This window comes from Octopus sinensis, linkage group LG27, assembly GCF_006345805.1.
Source record: "Octopus sinensis linkage group LG27, ASM634580v1, whole genome shotgun sequence".
Lineage (NCBI taxonomy): Eukaryota > Metazoa > Mollusca > Cephalopoda > Octopoda > Octopodidae > Octopus > Octopus sinensis.
Genome location: NC_043023.1, coordinates 20990011 through 21002510, shown reverse-complemented (window position 1 = coordinate 21002510; position 12500 = coordinate 20990011). Strand labels below are relative to the sequence as shown.

General features: G+C 38.6%; 1 long non-coding RNA gene across 1 annotated transcript in view; it reads left to right on the top strand.

Moving 5' to 3' along the window:
• Positions 1-12271, top strand: part of LOC118768173 — a 15201-nt gene extending 2930 nt beyond the window's left edge. The window contains exon 3 of the long non-coding RNA XR_005004029.1: positions 12137-12271. This is a non-coding gene — a long non-coding RNA (uncharacterized LOC118768173). The remainder of the gene's footprint in view (positions 1-12136) is intronic.
• Positions 12272-12500: the final 229 nt, after the last annotated feature.

Sequence of the window (12500 nt, the reverse complement as noted above, 5' to 3'; positions counted from 1 at the left end):
TATCGGTCCCGAAAATATGAACGGCAAAGTCGACCCCGGTGGAATTTGAACTCAGAACATAATGACAGACGACATACCTGTTTCTTTACTACCCACAATGGGCTAAACACACAGGGGACAAACAAGGACAGACAAACGGGATAAGTGAATTACATCGACCCCAGTGCGTAACTGGTACTTAATTTATCGACTCCGAAAGAATGAAACGCAAAGTCGACCTCGAAGTAATTTGAACTCAGAACGTAAAGACAGACGAAATACCTGTTTCTTTACTACCCACAAGGGTCTAAACACAGAGGGGACAAACAAGAACAGACAAATAGATTAAGCCGATTACATTGACCCTAGTGTGTAACTGGTACCTAATTTATCGACCCCGAAAGGATGAATGGCAAAGTCTACATCGGAGGAATTTGAACTCAGAACAAAAAGACAGACGAAATAACTGTTTATTTACTACCCACAAGGGGCTAAACACAGAGAGAACAAACTTGAACTTGTGGCGAGCTGGCATAACCGTTAGCACGCCGAGCGAAATGGGTAGCCGTATTTCGTCTGCTGCTACGTTCTGAGTTCAAATTCAACCGAGGTCTACTTTGCCTTTCATCCTTTCTGGATCGATAAATAATGTACCAGTTACGCACTGGGGTCGATTTAATCGTCTTAATCCGTTTGTCTGTCCTTGATTGTCTTCTCTGTGTTTAGCCCCTCGTGGGTAGTAAAGAAATATGTACTTAATTTATCGACCCCGTAAGGATGAAAGGCAAAGTCGACCTCAAAGTAATTTGAACTCTGAACGTAAAGACAGACGAAATGCCTGTTCCTTTACAACCCACAAGGGCCTAAACACAGAGGTGAAAAACAAGGACTGACAAATAGATTAAGCCGATAACATCGACCCCAGTGCGAAACTGGTACTTGATTTATCGGCCCCGAAAGGATGAATGGCAATGTCTACCTCGGCGGAATTTGAACTCAGAAAGTAAAGACAAAGGAAATACCTATTTCTTTACTACCCACAAGGGGATAAACACAGAGGGGACAAACAAGGACAGACAAATAGATTAAGCCGATAACATCGATCCCAGTGCGTAACTGGTACTTGATTTATCGGCCTCGAAAAGATGAAAGGAAAAGTCGACCTCGGAGGAATTTGAACTCAGAACGTAAAGACAGACGAAATACCTGTTTCTTTACTACCCACAAGGGTCTTAACACAGAGGGGACAAACAAGAACAGACTAATAGATTAAATCGATTACATTGACCCCAGTTTGTAACTGGTACATAATTTTTCGACCCTGAAAAGATGAAAGGCAAGTCGACCTCGAAGTAATTTGAACTCAGAACGTAAAGACAGATGAAATACCTATTTCTTTACTACCCACAAGGGTCTAAACACAGAGGGGACAAACAAGGACAGACAAATAGATTAAGCCGATAACATCGATCCCAGTGCGTAACTGGTACTTGATTTATAGGCCCCGAAAGGATGAATGGCAAAGTCGACCTCGGCGGAATTTGAACTCAGAAAGTAAAGACAAACGAAATACCTATTTCTTTACTACCCACAAGAGGATAAACACAGAGGGGACAAACAAGGACAGACAAATAGATTAAGCCGATAACATCGATCCCAGTGCGTAACTGGTACTTGATTTATCGGCCTCGAAAAGATGAAAGGAAAAGTCGACCTCGGAGGAATTTGAACTCAGAAGTAAAGACAGACGAAATACCTGTTTCTTTACTACCCACAAGGTCTAAACACAGAGGGGACAAACAAGGACAGACAAATAGATTAAGCCGATAACATCGACCCCAGTTTGTAACTGGTACTTAATTTTTCGACCCTGAAAAGATGAAAGGCAAGTCGACCTCGAAGTAATTTGAACTCAGAACGTAAAGACAGATGAAATACCTATTTCTTTACTACCCACAAGGGTCTAAACACAGAGGGGACAAACAAGGACAGACAAATAGATTAAGCCGATAACATCGATCCCAGTGCGTAACTGGTACTTGATTTATAGGCCCCGAAAGGATGAATGGCAAAGTCGACCTCGGCGGAATTTGAACTCAGAAGTAAAGACAAACGAAATACCTATTTCTTTACTACCCACAAGGGGATAAACACAGAGGGGACAAACAAGGACAGACAAACAGATTAAGCCGATTACATCGACCCCAGTGCGTAACTGGTACTTGATTTATCGGCCCCGAAAAGGTGAAAGGAAAAGTCGACCTCGGAGGAATTTGAACTCAGAACAAAAAGACAGTCGAAAAACCTGTTTCTTTACTACCCACAAGGGGCTAAATACAGAGGGGACAAACAAGGACAGACAAACAGATTAAGCCGATTACATCGACCCCAGTGCGTAACTGGTACTTGATTTATAGGCCCCGAAAGGATGAATGGCAATGTCGACCTCGGCGGAATTTGAACTCAGAAAGTAAAGACAGACGAAAAACCTGTTTCTTTACTACCCACAAGGGGCTAAAAAGAGAGGGGACAAACAAGGACAGACAACAGATTAAGTCGATTACATCGACCCCAGTGCGTATCTGCACACCTGCTCAGACATTTGCAGCTGTTTGACAAGTATAGATCCTATTTTCCCGGATATTCAAATGTAGACATGAAGGAATTGCCCCTGGTTATCCAGGTTGTATCTAGATAGGGTTTTCTGTAGGCCTGTAGGTAAAGATAACATATGATGTCCACTTTTCAAACTGGTCGGCTACACAGACCACAAATTTGTGATCTGTATAGTCGCCGTAGATAGGCTTAGAAGGCAGAGAGCCGGTTGCTGGAATCTGAACGAATTACTCCCGGTGTGTCAGTGCTACAGAGACCGAATTAGAGAATTAGTCAGGAGGACGTTGACAAGGGCAATTCTCAATATGCGGGGGTTTGCTTTGAAAATGGCAATTAGACTAGAATCAGTTTATTATTATTATTATTATTATTATTATTATTATTATTATTATTATTTTATTATTATTATTATTGTTATTATTATTATCATCATCATCATTATTATTATTATTATTATTATATTATTATTATTATTATTATTATTATTATTATTATTGAGTGAGAGAGCAGTTCATGCCATCAAAGTGACACTGGGGTAAAATATACGAAGTCCAATATACCCATCATGACTACCCGTCTGATAAGGGTACACCAGGCACATACATCACAACCATATGTGCGCGACATGGTGATCTCATATCAAGGTAAACAGCGCATGACCTTGCAGGTGGGGCCCAGGTAGAATTTTCTGACGGTCGAGTTGCCCATCCCGCGCAAAAGGTCAATGAATAAGGGTTGTTTAAGGATGTTGAAAGAACCACCCATGTTTCCAGAGGTGAATTATTCAAACCCCAAAGAATCCCTCTCAACACACGGCTATGATGCTCCCCCACTACTTCTGCTCGTGATCAGAGATGCAGATATCGTCAGCCACTAAGGGACATGCTCAACTGGTTAAGGTCAAACAACTGACAAGCAAATCTGTGGTATTGAGCAGAATATTTGCTGTAGCCCATCTTTTATACCAAGACAAAACAATGTACATGATAACACTTCCAATCAGTTAAGATCAGAAGCCATGGTATCACTGCCTGGTACTGCTATTATTATTATTATTATTATTATTATTTATTATTATTATTATTATTATTATTATTATTATTATTTAAAAAGTTTGATTCGATCCCATAAAGTTTCGTAGCTTCGTTACAGGAATCTGGCTTGTTGAAGATTGGCGCACCAGAACCAGAATGTATCCAGAATGTTGGTGGAACATCCCAATAGAATCAGAAAGCCGGATTAAACACAACGGACCCGATATTGTTCTAAGGGACGGAAAATAAGTCAAGCACTTTTGAAGAGATCGTCTGCCCAGTCCTATGTCAATATCTCATCGTATTAAAGCGGCGAGCTGGCAGAAACGTTAGCACGCCGGGCGAGATGCCTAGCGGTATTTCGTATTTACGATCTGAGTTCAAATTCCGCCGAGGTCGACTTTGCCTTTCATTCTTTCTCGGTCGATAAATTCAGTACGAGCTGCGTACTAGGGTCGATCTCAACGACTGGTCCCCTCCCCAAAATTGTGCCTCGAGTAGAAAAGAATATCTCATCATATATTAAAGAAAAAGAGGGATCTATGGAGAACTGTTTGAAAAAATACAGTTCTGATATACAGGCCATAGATTTTCATTTCTACCTACTAACAGAGATGCACTGGGCTAAGTAAAAACAGATCGACATAAAAACTACATATGCTGGGGTAGATCAGGTACCCTGAGTCCCTTCTGTAGCAATCGTTCCAATTATTTAACACGGTTCAATTATTTAATAAAAGAGTAAAAAACACAAGAAGTACCGAAGAGGAAAGTGACGATGAGAAGTCGGGTGGAATGAAAGAGTAACTTACGGTGGTCTTAAATGAAGATTTTCTGCCTGTGCCGTTGAGTTTCCAGAATCAAGCGTTTCGTTAGAAACCGACAATTCTTCACTCAGTGTGGGACTTACATTCACTGGCCCATCAGTCGTCTGCTGTCCTTCTGTCAGCCAAAGACCAACACCGAAAACAAATAAGAACAGAACCAAATTCTTCATAGCTGTTATTTTCTTCTTTTTAGTGCTCCCTCTGTTTACTGACACACGAAAAACTTGTATAATCAGAAGGAATAGATTCGACTAAATAACGAACAGGGGATAAATGTCTAAACTTTTTGTTGGTGTTGCCTTGTCTTTTGATGGTTCTTGAAGCACAAAAATCTTTTAAACAACAGCAGCGGAATTGGGCGCAGAAGAATCCCGTTGCGAAATCGATCTGGCTCTGTCACACCTCCACCAAGACACTCATATTTATAACAAACCGCCAGCAAAGAGGTGTTTGCGTATCAAATCTGAGAGGTGGGAAGTAAAACATCAAAGGACCATTGACATCACACGGATCCATTGTCAGGTGAAAGACCGCAGGTGAGAACAGGACGCAAATCAACTGCTCAAACAAGATTGTCAACGACTACCATCACAGGTTTATGCATGTGACCATCACACACACACACACACACACACCACACACACACACACACACACACACACACACACACACACATACTGCACCACCGCCACCATCACCAAACACACACATATAAATGCATACAAATAAATGTGTTTGTACATGCATCCCCGAGAGAGTTTGTGTGTGTGTGAATTAATATGTCGTGCGTGTGTGTGTGAGCATATATATATATGCTCATATATATATATACATATATATGTACATGTATTTCCTGAGTCAAAATCGGTGCGTGACCAGGTCATTGACATGAGCAATGATACCTCTTTCCAAGTGCATATTACTAAGTTGGTGATAAAATGCAGACGGCTAGCTGGATGGATTCTCTGAACTTTCAGAACTAGAGAGGAGACACTGATGGTCCTTTGGAAATCTTTCGTCCTCAGCCGCTTGGACTACTACTCCCAACTATGGTCACCATACGATATAAAGCTAACAGCAGAACTCGAAGCAATTCAGAGAAGCTACACAAAGAAGATCGTCTAAATGCAACATATCAGCTACTGAGAAAGACTGAAAATATTAAAACTCTTCTCCCTAGAGCGAAGGCGGGAGAGATATGCAGTGATATACATCTGGAAAATCCTGGAGAGACTTGTCCCAAACTTTGGCGTTCAAAGTTACCCCAACCGCAGAGCTTGGGTTTCAGAGGACCGCAGCTCTTCAACATTCTCCCTTGATGCCTGAGAGACTTACATGGTGTGGATGTAGGTTTCTTTAAAACTAAACTGGATCTCTTCTTGTCGGGAGCCCCAGATGAACCTACCTCACGACAGGAGACGCAGATGTGGGCAGCGGCATCGAACTCCCTTGTCGACCAAGTGCCTCGTATCAGAGGTGGATTCACAAACTAGCGTAGCTCGTTCAACGGTGGTGCCCCAGCATGGCCGCAGCCTTCGGGCTGAAACTTTTTTAAGGATTTAAGGATTTATATATATATAAAGATTACAGGGCTTGATACGTTCGATTAAAGACTTAAAGTTGGTTCCAAAGCATAACCTTCGCATAAACAACACAAATAAAAGATGTGTGTATATATATATATATATATATATATATATATATATATATGGGTTTATGCATTTTTATCTATCTATCTATCTATCTATCTATCTATCTATCTATCTATCTATCTATCTATCTATCTATCTATCTATCTATCTATCGATCTATCTATCTATCTATCTATCTAATCTATCTATCTATCTATCTATCTATCTATCTATCTATCTATCTATCTATCTATCTATCTATCTGTCTGTCAGTCTATCTATCTATCTATCTATCTATCTATCTGTCTGTCACTCTATCTATCTATCTATCTATATCTATCTATCTATCTATCTATCTATCTATCTATCTATCTATCTGTCTGTCAGTCTATCTATCTATCTATCTATCTATCTATCATCTATCTATCTATCTATCTATCTATCTGTCTGTCTGTCATCTATCTATCTATCTATCTATCTATCTATCTATCTATCTATCTATCTATCTGTCTGTCTGTCTGTCAGTCTATCTATCTATCTCTATCTATCTATCTATATCTATCTATCTATCTATCTATCTGTCTGTCTGTCAGTCTATCTATCTATCTATCATGGAGTAATTCGGAACAAATCGACCATATTAGTTTCATTTTCTCCGTTTTGTGCGTTTGTGCATCCGTAGTTTTCTACACACATCCACACACACATATTTGATTTAAGTAGTTCCAACGGGGTATCATTACATTTAGTATCAGGTTTATTATAGAGATTATGTAACAAATTTAGCTGTTATTTTTAGCATAATGTGTTTTTATTTGCCCTCGTCCGTTTGTTGCTTTAGTAGAAATCTACGGATGCACAAAACGTAGAAAATAACTATTTGATAACTATTCCCCCTTAGTGGGGAATAGTTATAAAAAAATAGCCCCAATTGTTTTCCCAAAAACTTCTTATGTCCTCGGAATCTACATAGCTGGAGGTATATTTGTAGAGGATTTCATTAAAAGTATATCCATTTCTATGAAAGTTAAGACGAATTGAAGTGGATTCCGGTAAATTTTCCGAAATTCCCCAGCCCACCCCCTCCTAAAACACTCCCCCACCAAATTTTGCACATAATCCATATCCGTAGAAAATTTCATTAAAAAATATCCATTTTTCTGAAAGTTATGATCAACCAAATTTGGCGGGGGTAGGCAGAAATCTGTGCTTATATATTATATGTAATATTTAAATGTTAATTATACAAATCTATATATCCATATGTAATAATTATCCCGCAAAAATATACACTCACTTATATTCGTATATATAAAAAATATATATGCGCATACGTACAGACACTTACACACACACGTATATAAATACTTACACATACACATAAATACACAGATGCACAGATACATACCTACAGAAATATCGAACATAGAAAAAAAACGAAGTGGAAAAATTATACATTTAAATTAAGTTACTTTAGCTATTTAAAACAGGTTTTATAAATAGTTATGTATATACACCCATCCAAGGACAAATTCAAAAAGTTTTACGTATGAATAAATTGAATTTATGCAAAACAGTTTTATAAATAGTTATGTATATAGACCCATCCAAGGACAAATTGAAAAAGTTTTACGTATGAATAAATTGAATTTATGCAAAACAGGTTTTATAATAGTTATGTATATACACCATCCAAGGACAATTCAAAAAGTTTTACGTATGAATAAATTGAATTTATGCAAAACAGGTTTTATAAATAGTTATGTATATACACCATCCAAGGACAAATTCAAAAAGTTTTACGTATGAATAAATGAATTTATGCAAAAAGGTTTATAAATAGTTATGTCTATACACCCATCCAAGGACAAATTCAAAAAGTTTTACGTATGAATAAATTGAATTTATGCAAAACAGGTTTTATAAATAGTTATGTATATACACCCACCCAAGGACAAATTGAAAAAGTTTTACGTATGAATAAATTGAATTTATGCAAAACAGGTTTTATAAATAGTTATGTATATACACCATCCAAGGACAAATTCAAAAAGTTTTACGTATGAATAAATTGAATTTATGCAAAACAGGTTTTATAAATAGTTATGTCTATACACCCATCCAAGGACAAATTCAAAAAGTTTTACGTATGAATAAATTGAATTTATGCAAAACAGGTTTTATAAATAGTTATGTCTATACACCCATCCAAGGACAAATTCAAAAAGTTTTACGTATGAATAAATTGAATTTATGCAAAACAGGTTTTATAAATAGTTATGTATATACACCCATCCAAGGACAAATTGAAAAAGTTTTACATTTGAATAAATTGAATTAATGCAAAACAGGTTTTATAAATAGTTATGCATACACGCACCCAAAATCCTAGTTGTAACCTACAGATTTGTCCTGGTTCTTCGGTACATACCTGATATTCCCTCAGTATAGTGACTGCGGGGTTGTCCGCTTATGCAGACACAGCTCTCCCGTGGCCTAGCCCCACATGATGCCCCTGAAATTATCCAGCATTCGCAACAAAGAATTCAAATGTCAAACTATATAAAGCAGCGAGAAGGGGCAACCTGGTGCAACCGAATGTTCAATATTGAAAGGTTCCAATAGGGGGCCCTTTTAATTTAACGACAGAGCAAACGCCACTATACATTGTGGTGTTACAGCGTATAAAGACGGGGGGCCGAAACCGACAGCTATTTAGGTCAGTCGCCAGATCGCTACATGGAATCGATCGCGTTGTCCTTCTTGTGAAATTCTTCTTCATGTCTTTTTTGTACTTCTTCCTTTGTTTTTCCTTTTCTCTCTGTTCTCAATACTCCTTCGTTCCTGATTGTCACTAACAAGGTTTCCTTACTATGGGCAACGTATCTCATTAAGCTCTCGAGTTCGATACCCACGCAGTCTTCCGCACTTCTCAGTCCCCTTCCTCCATTTGGTCTCTTCATGCATAGGAAATTAGAGTCTGCACTTGGATTCTATTATTATTATTATTATTATTATTATTATTATTATTATTATTATTATTAGGCGGCGAGTTGGCACAATCCTTAGCACGCCGGGCGAAATGCTAAGCGGTATTTCGTCTGCCGTTACGTTGTGAGTTGAAATTCCGCCGAAGTCGTCTTTGCCTCTCATCATTTCGGGGTCGATAAAATAAATACCAGTTACGCACTGGGGTCGAAAGTCAATGTCGACTTCGGCGGAATTTGAACTCAGAACGTAGCGGCAGACGAAAGACCGCTTAGCATTTCGCACCGGCCTGCTAACGTTTCTGCCAGCTGGCCGGCTTAAATTACTTGCAAGTTTCTAATAAACCCCAATGTCTGTTCAAATACGTCTTTTCCTCAAAACCTGGGACTTCCGTTTTGATCTGAATGTATAATGAGGATGATAAGAGGGGTGGTGGAGATAAATACGGGATGATGTGGCTTTTCAAAATATTTCTGGGACTATTCGGCCTTCCGAAAACTTACCTTTTGTGTCCAAAGATTCGATGCTAGTTTTTGAAAAGCACGATGTGTATTTTATTTTGGACTCAAAGCCATAGTCTTCCGCAAAGCAGTCACAGAAATGTAAAAATTTGACTAAACTATCCTGTGTTCCTTCCTAGACAAGGAAAGACGACGTCAATGAACCGTAACCAGAGTGTAGGTTTGTGATCAAGTAGGGATTTGAATATCTCCATTGATTGCATTTCAAATTTTGTCATGAAGATATTTGCGAAATTAACCGCCAGAGGGTTACTCATGGCGCAGACCTTCATCTGATGGAACAACTTTTTTTGCCAAACTTCATTGCGTTACTTTGTAACACAAATTTTAATATTTTGCAGAGAATATTTGAGGGAATTCTTTTCTTTGGGCATTTTTGAAAGGCTTTCAGGCATACTTCCACCCCATCGTCGTGATCGATGTTGGGTTATAAGGAAGAAACGTCCACGGCTACCAAAAACCACTACTTCGGTGTTTAGAAAATTCGTTCAATTTGGAAACAAAATGAAAAATATCCCGGATGTAGGGACTTGATCTTTTAGCGACTGGGAGTAGAAAGCCATCCAACCATTCTGAAATTTTTGCAGTGCAACATTCATACCCACTGCAAATTGGGCGCAATGGAGGACATTTTTCGAAATTTTTATGTATTTTTGGAAGACCGTAAAACACAGGCGTTCTTCTTTCTCAACATAATAGCTTAGATTCCGTGTCATTTATGAAGTTCTTTTCCTCCATTTCCAAAATTATTTTATCAATTTCCTCTCTGCAATTGGGGTTGGGTTCTACAAGTATTTCTTCATAAGAAGTTTTGTCATTTAAAACTTCTTCAAAAGCTGAAAGGTACTCGTCCTTGTCCATAATCACAGTAGCACCTCCTTTATCTGCCATTTTAATAGGAATAGAATCGTTGTTTGCTAGGCGATGGGGTGCGCTACACTGGGAACCCGTAAGGTTATTCTAGCTCTTTTTCTTACAGGTTTTAAGGCTTTCCCTAATTCCTGACTGATAAGATTAGAGAAATTCCAACGTGGCGCAGGAGTGGCTGTGTGGTAAGTAGCTTGTCTACCAACCACATGGTTCCTGGTTCAGTCCCACTGCGTGGCACCTTGGGCAAGTGTCCTACTATAGCCTCGGGCCGACCAAAGCTTTGTGAGTGGATTTGGTAGACGGAAACTGAAAGAAGCCCGTCGTATATATATATATATATATATATATATATATATATATATATATATTATATATATATGCGTGTGTGTGTTTGTGTGTCTGTGTTTGTCCCCTAGCATTGCTTGACAACCGATGCTGGTGTGTTTATATCCCCGTTACTTAGCGGTTCGGCAAACGAGACCGATAGAATAAGTACTGGGCTTACAAAAGAATAAGTCCCGGGGTCGAGTTGCTCGATTAAAGGCGGTGCTCCAGCATGGCCGCAGTCAAATGACTGAAACAAGTAAAAGAGTAAAAGAGTAAAGAGTGCTTGTGACCGTCCCTCCCGAATTTTATCCGGGTACCAATTTGGATTCTTTAAAATCCAATTATGCCAAATCCGATTATCATCATTTCTTTCAACAGACATGGGGTTTTCTGACACCCGTTACCAATTCTTTCAAAAAATATACTAGAAGCTTATGACGGCTGACAAACTGATATACTCCTTGTGTTAATTATTTTTGTCAAAGTTCTTAGTACTTGGGCAGAAACTCAATCCAAGTTCTAAGACAGAAGTATTGATAAATTCATTACCATCTTATTTTCTAATATGGTTGATGTTCTTGGTCTAGCGTTTTCCCCACCAGTACTTGCATCAGATTTCTTACTCTGTTTTTTTTGGGGGGGGAGGGGGGGCTTTGATGGAAATACTCACATAAAACATGGAATCTATTAGGTGTCAAAAAATGCTGTTGATAATTCTGTGAGGGTTTCATAACATCTACTCGTTTTTGCCGGAGTAACCCATTCCTGGGTGGGTGATAAAAAAGTGTGTGATTTCATTGGTTTTTGTTGGAATTTAAAACACTTACAGTTTTGGAAAAGGAATAAAATAAAAATGAAAACAGAAAAGCCGTTAGAAAACCGATTCTAGCAGCGACTCCATCTAAGAATGTCCGAAGAAGGAATTTTATTCCGAAATATCATATCAGACTATGGATAACTAAATTGCAACAGGTATATAGCCTGTTGTCTGTATTAGAGTGCATTGTTGTACCATTCAAAACATTTTTTATTCTTTACAAACAATACACAATGCTTCAAGCGAACTACAATACTCTCCTAAGGGCGGCGAGCTGGCAGAATCGTTAGCACGCCGGGCAAAATGCGTAGCCGTATTTCGTCTGCCGTTACATTCTGAGTTCAAATTCCGCCGAGGTTGACTTTGCCTTTTATCCTTTCGGGGTCGATAAATTAAGTACCAGTTACGCACTGGGGGTCGATGTAATCGACTTAATCCGTTTGTCTGTCCTTGTTTGTCCCGTCTATGTTTAGCCCCTTGTGGGTAGTAAAGAAATAAGGAATTTTATTCCGAAATATCATATCAGACTATGGTTAATTAAATTGCAACAGGTATGTAGCCTGTTGTCTGTATTATAGTGCATTGTTGTACCATTCAAAACTTTTTTATTCTTTACAAACAATACACAATGCTTCAAGCGAACTACAATACTCTCCTAACAAATTTATTGTTCTCAAGACAAAATTGAAAATGGCTTCACATTTTTGATTAATCAAATAGACACTCTACTGAAGATTTTCCAATCACCAGTTCAAATGTGTATGCAAGCGCAAAAAGACCACAGTCGTATGGGCCAGCCTGGGGATTAATTAGTTCAACTTGTTTAAATTGTAGGTGTTATATTGTTTTGTGGCGAAGAGTAGAGACTAGTTATCTGTGTGGTTAGTTCT